Source organism: Triticum aestivum, chromosome 4D (assembly GCF_018294505.1).
Source record: "Triticum aestivum cultivar Chinese Spring chromosome 4D, IWGSC CS RefSeq v2.1, whole genome shotgun sequence".
NCBI classification, from domain to species: domain Eukaryota; kingdom Viridiplantae; phylum Streptophyta; class Magnoliopsida; order Poales; family Poaceae; genus Triticum; species Triticum aestivum.
The window spans coordinates 303,700,091-303,718,141 of record NC_057805.1 but is presented as its reverse complement, the minus strand read 5'-3'; positions in this window follow the sequence as shown (position 1 = coordinate 303,718,141).

Here is an 18,051-nt window from a genome sequence, read left to right as displayed (position 1 = left end):
CAGATCATGTTTCCAAAATGAGGCTAGATTACACACAAGGTGCCAGTTCCCCAACGATGCTGGATTAGACAGAAGGTGCAAATTCCCAGATGATGCTGGATTACACACAAGCTAGGTGGAGTCGTTAGCTGTTCGTGTCCTCGCGGCTCTAATAAAGGCTGAAAGAAAGCATGCAGCAGCCCTTGAGAATGTAGCTGAGTTCCTGAAGAAGCGAAAAGAGCAATCAGATGCTCTCTTCACCCAAGCCAAAGAAGAGATGGAAGAAGCCAGAAATAAGCTAGCAGAGGCAGAGCAGGCTAGGCGTCTCCTGCTATCTAATACTATTGTCAATACAAAATTTCCTTCATAATAGCTAGGTTCAAATGTTTATCCACTCAGCATGCCTGTTGTGATGCCCGTGCATCTACTGATGTGGCACAAAATAATTTTTTTTCGGGTCATGTAATAACGACAATTACTTTCCAAACAATAACAGACGAAGCATTGGACATGGTATAGTTCACGCGCAAGCCCGACATTCCAAGTTCAACTTCCACATCAAACTCATGTTCACAGATATCTGCACATTCATAGATAATGTCCACAACCATGATTCACTTCAAAGCCAAAAAAAAATGTCAGGAGAGTTATAAATAAAGAAAAACCTCTAGTTCCTGCTACCACTGCGAGCACAACAAGTCAAGACCATGCATAATTAATTATATTTTGGTCATTTGTTGTGTTCTAAAATGTCGGCCGGCTCGCAGAAGGACGTGTTGCCGGCACACGCGCGGATTCAATGGAGGCAGGCGGGGCAGTCTGAAGCCGGTTGCATGCGGCGAGGAGGCATGTTCAGCCCGGCCTGCAGCGAGTGGGGCCCTCTTGGCCGACGCGCCGGTTCAATGCCTGCGCTATGAGAGGTCGCGCCCGTGTTAGAGCAATCACTCCCTCCAGTCCTTTTTTGTTTGGGTATAACAAAAATTTGGTTTCCATTCACATTTTACAAGTAAAATTAGTGGACAAACTTTGACCCAAACTACGATGGGGACCAGTAAACTGGAACAGAGGTAGTAGTTTTTTTTATCAAAGAAGGGTTCCCCCCTTCTGATTTTCATTACTGAAAACCAACATCTAAACCATAGTATTTGCCCTAGAACTACCATGTTCAACATCTCGCAACATAAACCCATACAACCATATGCCAAGGAGGTAGTAGTTATGAATTCCATATTCGCTCCATACCAATCATTCTAAAAACTACTTAGTACATATAACGCGCCATTGAATATCGGAACTCTTACCCCGCTAAAAAAATGATATTTTAAACGTGGCTACTCGATCTGTGGCAACTGGCGAGCCACCGCCTCTAGGTCGTTCACCTGTGGCCCCAACCATCAACTCCTACGGATCAAATTATCACGCGAGCTGACTATACCTACAAAGATGCGCCACCACGTAGCCGGTACCCGCGCATGCAGCAATCGTGCACCTAGGGTTTTAGGGTTTATTTGTTAACGGTGCCTTTACGTAACTCTCATGTGTGCGAGACAGCGAGAGACCGACTGCGTGTGTGCACCTCATCTCTTCGTATATGTACTCCACCGTTTGTCTGGTGTCCAAAAAATTATACAGTGGTAATAACTACTCCCTCCGTTCCATAATGTAGTGCCTATAGATTTTTTTGAAAAGTCAAACCTCACAAACTTTGACCAAGTTTGTGGAGAAAAATATTTACATCTAGAGTGCGAAACATATATCACTAGATTCGTCATATGATGTAGTTTCACATTATATATTTTTGCTATTGTAGATATAAATATTTTTCTCTACAAACTTGGTCAAAGTTTGCAAAGTTTGACTTCTTAAAAAATCTATAGGCACTACATTGTGGAACAATGCGTTGCCACACGATCAAAGTTGATTAATACATATTCACTGATTTGATAGAAAAAAGAGTCTAGTTTTGAAATAGGTATATCACTAAAAATATGTTATGTTTCACTCAAAATATATTCCTTTGGCGGTTTTGATGAGATAAGGGAGGAATGTTGTTGGTTTCAAGATTCGAGAAGTGGTATATGTCTAATTTCTACTCTTACTAGCAAGATGCCCGTGCGTTGCATGGAACATCAAGATCTTGTGGGAGAAAGGGATGAACGAGGGAAGGCCTTATCTGCAAATGTGGAGAGGAGTGTGGGTAAATTGCCATAGTTTCCTTCCTATCCGTTAGATATAGATCGGACGACCTATATTGCAGGATGGCAGGCACACCATCATCACCGCCTATGCTTTTTTATAAGAGTAGAGATAAAAAATAGAGTTGGCGATGATGGTGTGCCTGCCATCCTGCAATATAGGCCGTCCGATTTATATCTAGCGGATAGGAAGGAAACTATGGCAATTTTGCAAAAGGATACCCACACCCCTCTCCACATTTGCAAATAAGGCCTTCCCTCGTTCATCCTTTTCTCCCACAAGATACACTACTCATACAAATGCATCTTGATGTTTCATGCAACGCATGGGCATCTTGCTAGTTGTTGCAAAAAGCCCATGTGTGTGTGAGAGAGAGGAGGAGGACGGAGTGCATGTGTGACAAAGACACAAAGAGTGTGTGCGAGAGGTATCATCTTAAAATGAGGCGATAGTGTGTGTGTGCACGATCGAGAGGGAGTGTCTCAAGAAGGGAAGAAAAATCTACATAGATACAAGGAGCACGAGAGAGACATGTATGCGATAGTGGAAGCACGAGTGTGCGGGTGTATAAACCTATCTAGAGGCTAGTCGATAAATGTTTGTGAGAGAAGTACGAGTCGGGGGTGTGAAAGTGAGAGTTTTGTGTGTGTGAGAGAGAGACGGTAGTTGGGAAGGGGAGTGGAAGGAGGAGTTATGTGTGTGAGAGAGGGGAGGGGGAGTTTGTCTGATCGGTAAACGAATGAATAATGTCAGTTTTATAACTGGGATGGAGACGGAAAGGAGACCGGAACAAATGTTGTGTCTGCAGGAGAGAGTAATTTTAGTGGTATGAGTCATATCTAGAGACATATAGGGTGTGTGAGAGAACCCCATAGAGAGAAAGACAAAGTGAAAGACGAGTGAGACTGTGTGTGTGGCGGTGAAAAAGAAAGGTTAGGTACCTAGTGATACCAGAGAACGGTAGAGACGTGAGAGATAATGAAAACCGTGTAATGTATAACGATAGGGAGAGTGTGACACTTCTCAAGGGAGACGTCGAGAGACCATGTTTGCGAAGATAGGAGAAACATGAAGTGAGCATGCGGGTGAGCTGGAGAAAAGAGAGTGATAGCTAAATGAAGGAGCATGCATGCAAGAGAGATGGGAGTGAAAGGAGTCAACATAAAAGGGATTCAAATATTTGAATTCAAGATGATGATACATGTAATTCATACTCGAACCAAAATTGATCTATCAAACATGCATACTCATATGAATTCACGCGCATCTATGTTATTTAATAGGTAGATATTACTGATCCATATATTTTAGTAGAACATAATTTGGTTTAAATTTTTTGAATTCAACCTTATGTTTTTGAGATCATTGTATTTGTAAATCATATTATACATATAAAGGAGCAGAATTCTTTGTTGTGCTTTTGAAAGTATATATACATATATATAATGATGTATATAGAATTTTATTCCAATCGAAAATGGATCCCGCCCGAACAAAAATAGAATACAAACTGGATTCGAATTGAGTTGGCACGGTAAACGTGCACTCTTGCTCTGCAAAAATTTGAACAACGAGGAAAGTCGCAGTAACTGCTCAAAACCAAAATCTGCGAGATGGAAATTACTGCCTATATATCCCTGCCACGCAAAGACTATCGGCTTGATTTCTATAGGTTTCGATAGGGGTAGGTTTGTAATTTCACTCAAACGTTACATAACCGCCTCTCACCCGGATTCATACACGGTGGGCGCCAAAACACAGTGTCTCCTCGGCCGAAATCGACTCCCTCCCCAATTCATACACAGTGGGCGCCAAAAACAAACTCTCGTCGGCAAATATTCGGTGTATGCGAGATTACCGTCCTATCCCCAACCGACTAATATTGCTGTGATGTAGGAAATTTTAAACAGGGGCTAAGTTTGTAAATTTCCTCGCATTTGAGACAAGCGCGCCTTGAAGACATGGTTCCCCCTTCCTCTCTCCCTCCATTTCCCCATTCGTACTCCATGGGCGCCAAAACACCCTCTCCACCCCAGCCTCCTCCGTCCGCCACCCCATCCACCGCCGTCCTCCTCCACCATGCCGGAGCTGATACCCCGATGCCGTCGGCCATTACAAGAGATCGACCTCTCTCATCCACGGCTTCGGACCGGGATCCTTGCATCCCGTCCTGTCGCTTCATCCCCGCTGTCGTCCACCTTGCCGGCGCCGCTCCCACGACCGTCCCGTCCACCGCGCCCTGCCGCCACCGTCTACCCTCCTAGATCTGCTTCCATGCCGCCGACAGCCATCGCTACCGCAGCACCGTCAAATTCTCAGCAGATGCATACACGGCGCCGCACCAGAGGCGGCACTCTTTCGTATCTGCTCAACTTATTTATCGCAACAAGAAAATAGATTGCCACTGCTTTACTCTGATTTCTTGTCCATCACTTACTTGTTAGTTGAAAGCAAACATTGGTTGCAAAGTTGACTTTGTCCGATTTGCACCTTCAGATCCGCCATGGCACGCTCAACACTATACTCGCAATGCTTATGGTTTTCCCCTTTTATATTCCACACTAGTTAAATGACAGTACACTAAATTTCAAAATTGGGTCAGTCGATTTTTGAGAGCTCGCCGGAGTTCGCCGGTGCGAAGGAAGGGGCTCGGGTGGGGACGGTGGTTGTGGAGGGCGGTGGTGGGGCCTCGCCGAACAAAGAAAACTCGACGCGGGGGGGGGGGGGGTGGGGGGGGTGGTGGCGGAGGAACACAGGCGGTGGGGACCGGTGGTTCGGCCGACGGCCCGTGCGGTGTTCTGTATGGGAAGAATCAGAGACGAGGAAGAAGAGGGGTTAGGAGACATAGGATCTTCATCCAACCGCCTGAAATGCTCGACTGACCCAAATGACAGAAGTCACGCGACTTGCATGCAGACATGCCTTTATATTCAGTACCATCATCGTACCTGCTTAGCACTGCTCCTGAATCCATCAAGCTAAACAATGTGCCACTCATAATTCCAAACTTGTTGCTCAAATACAAATCTGATATGATGCCGATGTTACTAAAACATATAACGTTTAATTGGTCAGCTAATGTTCCTACTTTACTTTCGAAAGCACGTGCACCTGATACGTCTCCGTCGTATCTATAATTTTTGATTGTTCCATGCCAATATTATACAACTTTCATATACTTTTGGCAACTTTTAATACTATTTTTTGGGACTAACATATTGATCCAGTGCCCAGTGACAGTTCCTGTTTGTTGCATGTTTTATGTTTCGCAGAAATCCCATATCAAACGGAGTCCAAACGGGATAAAAACGGACGGAGAATATTTTTGGAATATTTGGGAAATATGGGAAGAAGAATCAACGCGAGACGGTGCCCGAGGTGGCCACGAGGCAGGGGGCGCGCCTGCCCCCCGGGCGCGCCCCTGACCCTCGTGGGCCCGCCGTAAGGCGGTTGCTGCTCTTCTTTGGCCGCAAGAAAGCTAATTTTCGGAAAAAAAAATCTTGGCAAAGGTTTCAATCCAATCAGAGTTACGGATCTCCGGATATAGAAGAAACGGTGAAAGGGTAGAATCCCAGAGCGCAGAAACAGAGGGAGACAGATCCAATCTCGGAGGGGCTCTCGCCCCTCCCATGCCATGGAGACCAAGGACCAGAGGGGAAACCCTTCTCCCATCTAGGGAGGAGGTCAAGGAAGAAGAAGAAGGAGGGGGGCTCTCTCTCCCTCGCTTCCGGTGGCGCCGGAGTGCCACCGGGGGCCATCATCATCACCGCAATCTTCACCAACAACTTCACCGCCATCATCACCAACTCTTCCTCCCTCTATGCAGCGGTGTAACCCCTCTTTTACCCGCTGTAACCTCTACTTAAACATGGTGCTCAACGCTATATATTATTTCCCAATGATGTATGGCTATCCTATGATGTTTGAGCAGACCCGTTTTGTCCTATGGGTTAATTGATGATCGTGATTGGTTTTAGTTGCATGTTTTATTATTGGTTCTATCCTATGGTGCCCTCCATGTCGCGCAAGCGTGATGGATTCCCGCTGTAGGGTTTGCAATATGTTCATGATTTTCTTATGGTGGGTGGCGTGAGTGACAGAAGCATATACCCGAGTAAGTAGGTTGTTTGCGTATGGGATAAAGAGGACTTGATACTTTAATGCTATGGTTGGGTTTTACCTTAATGATCTTTAGTTGTTGCGGACGCTTGCTAGAGTTCCAATCATAAGTGCATATGATCCAAGTAGAGAAAGTATGTTAGCTTATGCCTCTCCCTCATATGAAATTGCAATAGTGATTACCGGTCTAGTTATCGATTGCCTAGGGACAAATAACTTTCTCGTGACAAAAAGCTCTTTACTAAAACTAATTTAGTTGTGTCTTTATCTAAACAGCCCCTACTTTTTCTTTACGCGCTCTTTATTATCTTGCAAACCTATCCAAAAACACCTACAAAGTACTTCTAGTTTCATACTTGTTCTAGGTAAAGCGGACGTTAAGCGTGCGTAGAGTTGTATCGGTGGTCGATAGAACTTGAGGGAATATTTGTTCTACCTTTAGCTCCTTGTTGGGTTCGACACTCTTACTTATCGAAAGAGGCTACAATTGATCCCCTATACTTGTGGGTTATCAAGACCTTTTTCTGGCGCCGTTGCCGGGGAGTTATAGCGTGGGGTGAATATTCTCGTGTGTGATTGTTTGCTTTATCACTAAGTTATTTTTACTTGCTGTTCTTAGTTGTTCTTTATCTTATTTATGGATATGGAAGACGAAATACCAAAAAAATTAGGTGTATTTGCTACTCATGGAGATGGGGAACCTCCTAAAACCCTCGATGCTCGTTATGTGACAGATATTATGTACTACTTTGATAATCCTGAGAAAACCCCATTTAATCTGGTAATGGGAGACACGTTGTATCAACGTGAATACTTTAGGGATTATCGCTTGACTCAAAAAGAGAAACTATTATGGGATCAAATTTATATGTTGTGGTATGCTCGGCAAGTATGCTTGAGCTATGATTATACTTGTTGCTCTAGGATGAAGGCTCCACACCTTCCCTTTTAATGCAAATTTAATGATAATAAAACCTTGGCTTCTTATGCTAATGGTATATATGATTACTATGATGTGGAACAAATAGAAGAATTTGTTGCTTTTATGGGTGCTTATGAAATTGAATCTTTGTTCAAAGAGTGTGAAAATCTTTATGATGCTGTTTATAGACCTGAAAATTTAGCTATCCTTAAATATTGCTATGAGAATTATGAATTCAACTCCGATATTGATGAATTTATTGAGAAAGTCTCCGATGTCCAAGAAGAGACTAATATTTTGCAGGAGCCTATGAAAGAAGAAATTAATGACATTGTGAGCTCATTGGATGAAAAAGATGAGGAGGAGAGCGAAGAACAAAAGGAGGAAGAGCGGATTGATCACCCGTGCCCACCTTCTAATGAGAGTAACTCTTCAACTCATACATTGTTTAATTTCCCTTCGTGCTTACCGAAGGATGATTGCTATGATGATTGTTATGATCCCATTGATTCTCTTGAAATATCCCTTTTTGATGATGCTTGCTATGCTTGTGGCCAAGATGCCAATATGAATTATGCTTATGGAGATGAACTTGCTATAGTTCCTTATGTTAAACATGAAATTGTTGCTATTGCACCCACGCATGATAGTCCTATTATCTTTTTGAATTCTCCCAACTACACTATATCAGAGAAGTTTACCTTATTAAGGATTATATTGATGGGTTGCCTTTTACCGTTGCACATGATGATTTTGATAGATATAATATGCATGTGCTTGCTGCTCCTACTTGCAATTATTATGAGAGAGGAACTACATCTCCGCCTCTCTATGTTTCCAACATGATAAAATTGCAAGAAACTGTTTATACTATGCATTGGCCTTTACTTTGTGTGCATGAATTGTTCTTTTATGACATGCCGATGCATAGGAAGAGAGTTAGACTTCGTCACTACATGATATATGTTACTTTGTGCTCACTACTAAATTACAAATCATTGTTAATTAAAATTGGCTTTGATATACCTTGGGATCCGGGTGGATTCATTACTTGAGCACTATATGCCTAGCTTAATGGCTTTAAAGAAAGCACTGCCAGGGAGACAGCCCGGAAGTTTTAGAGAGTCATTTATTTATGTTGAGTGCTTTTATATAGTTTAAAAACAAAAAAATAAAGAGGAACTTTTTCAAAAAGGAAAGTGAAAGTGAGAAAGACAAGCATGGTTGAAGTGGGGGAGCTCCTTGAACTTTGTTCATGCTCACAGAAACTTTGTGAATCTTGATTATAGAAACTTTTCAACAAAAATAATTATCCCCTTGCACAATTCCATTGTATTATAAAAATAATGTGCTAAGGTTTGCCTTTAGGATGTTTACAATGCTTGTTGGTTGGTGCGGTGCAGGACAGAAACTTTGGCTGTAGTGCGCGATTTTACATTTTTTACTGGAATGTCAAACGGTTCTGAAACTTTTTGCACTGTCTTTCTATACAAATTGTTTATTTTCCTAATTTTGGCAGAATGTTTGGAGTACCAGAAGTATGGTGAATGTTCAGATTATTACAGACTGTCCTGTTTAAAACAGATTCTGTTTTTGATGCTTAGTTTGCTTGTTTTGATGAAACTATTGATTTATATCAGTGGATTAAGCCATGGAAAAGTTATATGACAGTAGCTATAATGCAAAAACAAAATATGAATTGGTTTGCAACGGTACCTAGAGTAGTGATTTGCTTTATTATACTAACGGATCTTACCGAGCTTTCTGTTGAGTTTTGTGTGGATGAAGTGTTCGAAGATCGAAGATGTCTCGATATGAGGATAAGGAGGAGAGGCAAGAGTTCAAGCTTGGGGATGCCCAAGTCACCCCAAGTAAATATTCAAGGAGACTCAAGCGTCTAAGCTTGGGGATGCCCCAGAAGGCATCCCATCTTTCTTCAACAAGTATCGGTATGTTTTCGGATTCGTTTCGTCATGCGATATGTGCAAATCTTGGAGTGTCTTTTGCATTTAGTTTTCATTTTTCTTTTATGCACCATGCTGGTATGAGATAGTCCATGGTTGATTTATAGAATGCTCATTGAACTTCACTTATATCTTTTGAGTATGGCTTTATAGAATGCTTCATGTGCTTCACTTATATCATTTTAAGTTTGGATTGCTTGTTTCTCTTAACATAAAAAACCGCCATTTATAGAATGCTCTTTTGATTCACTTATATGAGGGAAATATGCCCTAGAGGCAATAATAAAGTTATTATTTATTTCCTTATATCATGATAAATGTTTATTATTCATGCTAGAATTGTATTAACCGGAAACGTAATACTTGTGTGAATACATAGACAAACAGAGTGTCACTAGTATGCCTCTACTTGACTAGCTCGTTAATCAAAGATGGTTATGTTTCCTAGCCATTGACATGGGTTGTCATTTGATTAACGGGGTCACATCATTAGGAGAATGATGTGATTGACTTGACCCATTCCGTTAGCTTAGCACTCGATCGTTTAGTATGTTGCTATTGCTTTCTTCATGACTTATACATGTTCCTATGACTATGAGATTATGCAACTCCCGTTTACCGGAGGAACACTTTGTGTGCTACCAAACGTCACAACGTAACTGGGTGATTATAAAGGTGCTCTACAGGTGTCTCCGAAGGTACTTGTTGGGTTGGCGTATTTCGAGATTAGGATTTGTCACTCCGATTGTCGGAGAGGTATCTCTGGGCCCACTCGGTAATGCACATCACTTAAGCCTTGCAAGCATTGCAACTAATGAGTTAGTTGCGGGATGATGTATTATGGAACGAGTAAAGAGACTTGCCGGTAACGAGATTGAACTAGGTATTGAGATACCGATGATCGAATCTCCGGCAAGTAACATACCGATGACAAAGGGAACAACGTATATTGTTATGCGGTCTGACCGATAAAGATCTTCGTAGAAAATGTGGGAGCCAATATGAGAATCCAGGTTCCGCTATTGATTGACCGGAGACATGTATCGGTCATGTCTACATAGTTCTCGAACCCGTAGGGTCCGCACGCTTAACGTTTCGATGACAGTTATATTATGAGTTTATATGTTTTGATGTACCGAAGGTTGTTTGGAATCCCGGATGTGATCACGGACATGACGAGGAGTCTCGAAATGGTCGAGACATGAAGATTGATATATTGGAAGCCTATATTTGGATATCGGAAGTGTTCCGGGTGAAATCGGGATTTTACCGGAGTACCGAGGGGTTACCGGAACCCCCCGGGGGCTTAATGGGCCATAGTGGGCCTTTGTGGAGAAGAGGAGAGGCGGCCAGGGCAGGGCCGCGCGCCCCTCCCCTAGTCCGAATAGGACAAGGAGAGGGGGGCGGCGCCCCCCCTTTCCTTCCTCTCTCCCTCCTCTTTCCCCCTCCACTCCTAATCCAACTAGGAAAAGGGAGGGAGTCCTACTCCCGGTGGGAGTAGGACTCCACCTGGTGCGCCCCTCCTGGCTGGCCGCACCTACCCCCTTGCTCCTTTATATACGGGGGCAGGGGGCACCCTAGAGACACAACAATTGATCGTTTGATCTTTTAGTCGTCTGCGGTGCCCCCCTCCACCATAGTCCACCTCGATAATACTATAGCGGTGCTTAGGCGAAGCCCTGCGTCGGTAGAACATCATCATCGACACCACGCCGTCGTGCTGACGAAACTCTCCCTCAACACTCGGCTGGATCGGAGTTCGAGGGACGTCATCGGGCTGAACGTGTGCTGAACTCGGAGGTGCCGTGCGTTCGGTACTTGATCGGTCGGATCATGAAGACGTACGACTACATCAACCGCGTTGTGCTAACGCTTCCGCTTTCGGTCTACGAGGGTACGTGGACAACACTCTCCCCTCTCGTTGCTATGCATCACCATGATCTTGCGTGTGCGTAGGATTTTTTTTTGAAATTACTACGTTCCCCAACAGTGGCATCCGAGCCTGGTTTTATGTGTTGATGTTATATGCACGAGTAGAACACAAGTGAGTTGTGGGCGATATAAGTCATACTGCTTACCAGCATGTCATACTTTGGTTCGAAGGTATTGTTGGATGAAGCGGCCCGGACCGACATTACGCGTACGCTTACGCGAGACTGGTTCTACCGACGTGCTTTGCACACAGGTGGCTGGCGGGTGTCAGTTTCTCCAACTTTAGTTGAACCGAGTGTGGCTACGCCCGGTCCTTGCGAAGGTTAAAACAGCACCAACTTGACAAACTATCGTTGTGGTCTTGATGTGTAGGTAAGAACGGTTCTTGCTAAGCCCGTAGCAGCCACGTAAAATTTGCAACAACAAAGTAGAGGACATCTAACTTGTTTTTGCAGGGCATGTTGTGATGTGATATGTTCAAGACATGATGCTAAATTTTATTGTATGAGATGATCATGTTTTGTAACTGAGTTATCGACAACTGGCAGGAGCCATATGGTTGTCGCTTTATTGTATGCAATGCAATCACCATGTAATGCTTTACTTTATCACTAAGCGGCAGCGATAGTCGTAGAAGCATAAGATTGGCGAGACGACAACGATGCTATGATGAAGATCAAGGTGTCGCGCCGGTGACGATGGTGATCATGACGGTGCTTCGGAGATGGAGATCACAAGCACAAGATGATGATGGCCATATCATATCACTTATATTGATTGCATGTGATGTTTATCTTTTATGCATCTTATCTTGCTTTGATTGACGGTAGCATTATAAGATGATCCCTCACTAAATTATCAAAGTATAAGTGTTCTCCCTGAGTATGCACCGTTGCGAAAGTTCTTCGTGCTGAGACACCACGTGATGATCGGGTGTGATAGGCTCTACGTTCAAATACAACGGGTGCAAAACAGTTGCACACGCGGAATACTCAGGTTAAGCTTGACGAGCCTAGCATATAACAGATATTGCCTCAGAACACGGAGACCGAAAGGTCGAGTGTGAATCATATAGTATATATGATCAACATAGTGATGTTCACCATTGAAACTACTCCATCTCACGTGATGATCGGACATGGTTTAGTTGATATGGATCATGTGATCACTTAGAGGATTAGAGGGATGTCTATCTAAGTGGGAGTTCTTAAGTAATATGATTAATTGAACTTAAATTTACCATGAACTTAGTACCTGATAGTATCTTGCTTGTCTATGTTGATTGTAGATAGATGGCCCGTGCTATTGTTCCGTTGAATTTTAATGCGTTCCTTGAGAAAGAAAAGTTGAAAGATGATGGTAGCAATTACACGGACTAGGTCCGTAACTTGAGGATTATCCTCATTGCTGCACAGAAGAATTACGTCCTGGAAGTACCGCTGGGTGCCAGGCCTGCTGCAGATGCAACTGACGACGTTAAGAACGTCTGGCAAAGCAAAGCTGATGACTACTCGATAGTTCAGTGTGCCATGCTTTACGGCTTAGAACCGGGACTTCAACGACGTTTTGAACGTCATGGAGCATATGAGATGTTCCAGGAGTTGAAGTTAATATTTCAAGCAAATGCCCGGATTGAGAGATATGAAGTCTCCAATAAGTTCTACAGCTGCAAGATGGAGGAGAATAGTTCTGCAAGTGAGCATATACTCAGAATGTCTGGGTATAACAATCACTTGATTCAACTGGGAGTTAATCTTCCAGATGATAGCATCATTGACAGAATTCTCCAATCACTGCCACTAAGCTACAAGAGCTTCGTGATGAACTATAACATGCAAGGGATGGATAAGAGGATTCTCGAGCTCTTCGCAATGCTAAAGGCTGCGGAGGTAGAAATAAAAAAGGAGCATCAAGTGTTGATGGTCAATAAGACCACCAGTTTCAAGAAAAAGGGCAAAGGGAAGAAGAAGGGGAACTTCAAGAAGAACAGCAAGAAAGTTGTTGTTCAGGAGAAGAAACCCAAGTCTGGACCTAAGCCTGAGACTGAGTGCTTCTACTGCAAGCAGACTGGTCACTGGAAGCGGAACTGCCCCAAGTATTTGGCGGATAAGAAGGATGGCAAGGTGAACAAAGGTATATGTGATATACATGTTATTGATGTGTACCTTACTAATGCTCGCAGTAGCACCTGGGTATTTGATACTGGTTCTGTTGCTAATATTTGCAACTCGAAACAGGGGCTATGGATTAAGCGAAGATTGGCTAAGGACGAGGTGACGATGCGCGTGGGAAATGGTTCCAAAGTCGATGTGATCGCGGTCGGCACGCTACCTCTACATCTACCTTCGGGATTAGTTTTAGACCTAAATAATTGTTATTTGGTGCCAACGTTAAGCATGAACATTATATCTGGATCTTGTTTGATGCGAGACGGTTATTCATTTAAATCGGAGAATAATGGTTGTTCTATTTATATGAGTAATATCTTTTACGGTCATGCACCCTTGAAGAGTGGTCTATTTTTGTTGAAACTCGATAGTAGTGATACACATATTCATAATAATGAAGCCAAAAGATGCAGAGTTGATAATGATAGTGCAACTTATTTGTGGCACTGCCGTTTAGGTCATATCGGTATAAAGCGCATGAAGAAACTCCATACTGATGGACTTTTGGAACCACTTGATTATGAATCACTTGGTACTTGCGAACCGTGCCTCATGGGCAAGATGACTAAAACGCCGTTCTCCAGAACTATGGAGAGAGCAACAGATTTGTTGGAAATCATACATACAGATGTATGTGGTCCGATGAATATTGAGGTTCGTGGCGGATATCGTTATTTTCTCACCTTCACAGATGATTTGAGCAGATATGGGTATATCTACTTAATGAAACATATGTCTGAAACATTTGAAAAGTTCAAAGAATTTCATAGTGAAGTTGAAAATCATCGTAACAAGAAAATAAACTTTCTACGATCTGATCGTGGAGGAGAATATTTGAGTTATGAGTTTGGTCTTCATTTGAAACAATGCGGAATAGTTTCGCAACTCACGCCACCTGTTGGGGATATAACTACTGGAGTCACCCTCCCAGGAGGGGCCGGGTTATGCTATGACGATCATCACATGAAGCCCAATCTCAAATTTGAGGATGGCGGTTTAGTAATGGGCCTAAGGCCTAGAGGCGGCTTAAAGCCCGTAGTGATAAACCGCCGTTAAGGTATGACTTGTAGTGTAAGGCAAGAATAGTTAAGAGTCCAAGCCGGACACTGTTTATAAGCCGGCCGGGACTCTGAGAGCCGCTGGGCGTTAACCTCTCTATATAAAGGGACGACCCAACGGCGGTTCAGGACAAGTAAGATCAGATCGATAGCCAGGCATAGTGGTTTAGCTCCCTGGTCATCGAAACCCTAAGTAATTCCACCTCAACTGGAGTAGGCTTTTACCTTCACCGTAAGGGGCCGAACCAGTATAATCCTCGTGTCCTTTGTCCCGTTTAACCTCTTTAAGCTTCCTAGTTGCGATGGCTCCACGACTAAGTCCTTGCACGAGGACATGTGCCGTGACTATTCCACGACAGTTGGCGCCCACCATGGGGCCATCGCACGGTGGATTTGAGTTCTTGAAGGGCAGCTTCGAAGGGCTCAAGGGATACGCTGTGGGCCGGATGACCAAGAGTCGTCGCGGCAAGCTCTACATCGACGACGCAGGCTGGGGCCCCGACGCCGGCTCAATCGAGTACGGGTACCGGGTCCCCTTCGGCGGAATCCACGTTTTCATTGGCAAGATTGGTGAGCCGGGCCCTGAGCCGGACCTCTGCACCGACCTCGTCGAGACGGCTCAGCGTGCGAGACCCGCCTGGACTCTGCCTGCCTTGAAGCGTGCTTTCGTGGGATGCGTCCATGGAGGACTCTCTGAAGGATCTGGATCTGGCGATGAGACGGCCGCCCGCTCTGACGGCGAGTCGTCCACAGATGAGACCAACTCATTATATCAACTTCAAGATGGCAGGCTCAGGGGTTGTTCCGATGGCGACAGTATTCTGGACCCCTTTGAGCCGCCAAGACGGGTTGGAATCTTCATGGCCGGCACACAACCTGTTCAAAACCCCGCCGCTGGGGCAGGAGGCCCTGTGCACTCGCCGGCTCAGGTGCTAATGGATCTCATAGATAAGATGACGGCCCTGTTAACTGCCACGGTCGTCCCGGCGGATCAAGCTCAACATGATGTAGAAGTGGCACAACTAAAATTGGACATAGCGCAGGCCGAGGAAGACCTGGCAGCGGAAGGAGTTAGGATGGCTGCAGAGCAGGCGGCTCTGGACGCCCAGACTCAGTTTATTCAGCCGCAGTCTTTCCGGCTCACGATGGATCAGAACGCATCCAATGAGGTCATGAGAAGGAGGTATCAGAAGGCTCAATCTCGGCTCCCTCCGGTTTATGATCCTCGCAACCTCTTCAACACACCCGGTGCAAGGCCTAGCAACCCGCCAGAGATAAATCAGATCACGGCACCTGGGGTAGGAACGCTGGTTCAGCCACCAGTGATGGGGCCTCCCCGTGTGAATACTGCACCTCCTCCATATGTGCCAACACCACCGGGTCATTATTCTAACCCGTTGGAAAACATGATCGCTGCAGCAGCGCGACTGGCGGCTCTTCCGGTTGAGGGTGACTCCCCAACGGCGGTCGAAACCCGCAGGGTCAGAGAACTTCTTCAGACGGCTTTGGTGCAGCAGGAGGCATATTCATATAGCCGGGACAGGATTCATTCGACCCCTCGACAGGCAATTCGTCAAAACCGGAGTCCGAGTTATAGCAGACACATGGCGTCGGCGACCGGCTCAAGCAACGTCCGGCGCCATGACTTTCCTGGGGGCATGGCCCGGCACATAATGGAGCCTTTAATGCGGTAGATCAAGACAGAGCGCGTCAGGAAGCTGAGCAGGCGGCTCAGATGACGGCTTACCAGCCTTTTCCGGTTTACCCGACGGCTTCTATTGAGGCAGGCATGGCTACAAGAGCCGGAGGCGTCCCTTGCCTGGTGCCGGCTCTCCATAACGAATGTCTGCCCAAGGATTTCAAAGGACCTAGGAAGGTACCTAATTACACGGCTGATTTACAGCCCGGAGCATGGGTTGAGAGCTACGAGATGGCTATGGAGTTGCTGGAGGTCAGCGAAGCGGCAATGGCCAAATAGTTCACCATGATGTTGGATGGGACTGCCCGCACTTGGTTGAAGGGACTGCCGCCCAATTCCATCGGGTCATGGGCAGAGCTAAAAGCCCGGTTCATCCAAAACTTCAAAGATACATGTAGGCAATCAATGTCAATTGTGGATTTGACTAACTGCAAACAGCAAGAAGGCGAGTCTACAACCCATTGGGTACGCCGGGTCAAAGAGATAATACATTCGTCTGATAAGATGGATGCCGGCTTTGCGGTCTTGATGTTGGAGCAAAATTGTCGTTTTGCGCCTCTGAAGATGAAGCTTGGGCGGCTCAAGCGCGATTGCAACGATATGGGTACGCTGATGGCGGCTCTGGTCAAGTACGCCGACTCTGATAGTACCAAGGATCCCGCGTCTGATGAGGAAAAGACAGGCAATGGAAAGAAGAATGGCAACGGCAAGGGCCCTCAGCATAACCCGGCGAACCAGGGAAGTAATAAACATAAGGCTGATGGCAGTATGGAATTTATGGCCAACACCAATGCGCAAGGTAACAACCACCGACGTAAGGGGAGACCACCTCCCCGATCCGCCGGATCAGGCCCGACGCTTGAGCAATTGTTGAATGAGCCCTGTCCAAGGCACGGTTCTAGGGAGAAGCCAGCCACTCATCTATGGAAAGACTGTGCAATCATGAAAGCTTTCAAAAATTCCAACACTTTCAATGGCAACAATGGGCAGGGCGGCGGCTCAGGCGGCGGCGGCTTTCATGGCCCGGGCGGCGGCTCAAATTCCAATTTTCAGAATTTTCAAGGTAATCAAGGGGGGGGGGGGGTTCAACCAGCAATCTGGCCAGGGTAATCAGCAGCAGCAGCAGGGGGATATCAGACCAATCCAAAGCAGCTCAACAGTGGACAGTATCATGTGTTTACTACCAGTTTGTGCAAGCGAGACCAGAAGCTTCATAAAAGGGCTGTGAACGCTGTTGAGCCGGCGGTTCCACGTTACTTGCGATGGTCTGAGCAACCTATTGTATGGAGTAGGGAGGATCACCCTCCCCGGGTTGATAATCCGGGTCACCTGGCTTTGGTGGTGGCTCCTCAGGTTGGTGGGTATAAATTCACTAAGGTGCTCATGGACGGGGGCAGCAGCATCAACATCCTCTATTATGAGACCTTCCGTCGTATGGGATTAACCGATAAAAACCTCAGCCAGTCCAATACTGTTTTCCACGGCGTGGTGCCTGGTAAGTCGGCGTATCCAGCTGGTAAGATCAAGCTGGAAGTAGCCTTTGTAGATGAGTACAACTCCAGGGCGGAAAAACTGACTTTTGAGGTGGTCAAGATCAGAAGCCCGTACCATGCTCTATTTGGGCGGCCGGCTTATGCCAAGTTCATGGCATGGCCGTGTTATGTATATTTGCAGCTCAAGATACCGGGTCACAATGGGACCATTATGGTTCATGGCAGCCGAAAAGTAGCTTTGGAGTGCGAGGAAGGTGACGCTGCTTACGCTGAACCTGTTTGTGCGACAGAGGAGTTGAAGTTTTATAAGGATAATGTTGACCCAGCAGATATGACGTCTCTGAAAAAGCCAACCACGGAGCATGAGCCGGTAATGAAATTTAAGTCAGCCGATGAGACTAAGCTTGTTGACTTTGTTCCAGGTGACTCATCTAAGCAGTTCAGCATCAGCGCCAATCTGGATCCTAAATAGGAAGGCGCGCTCATCGAGTTCATCCGTGAGAACCGGGACATCTTTGCAT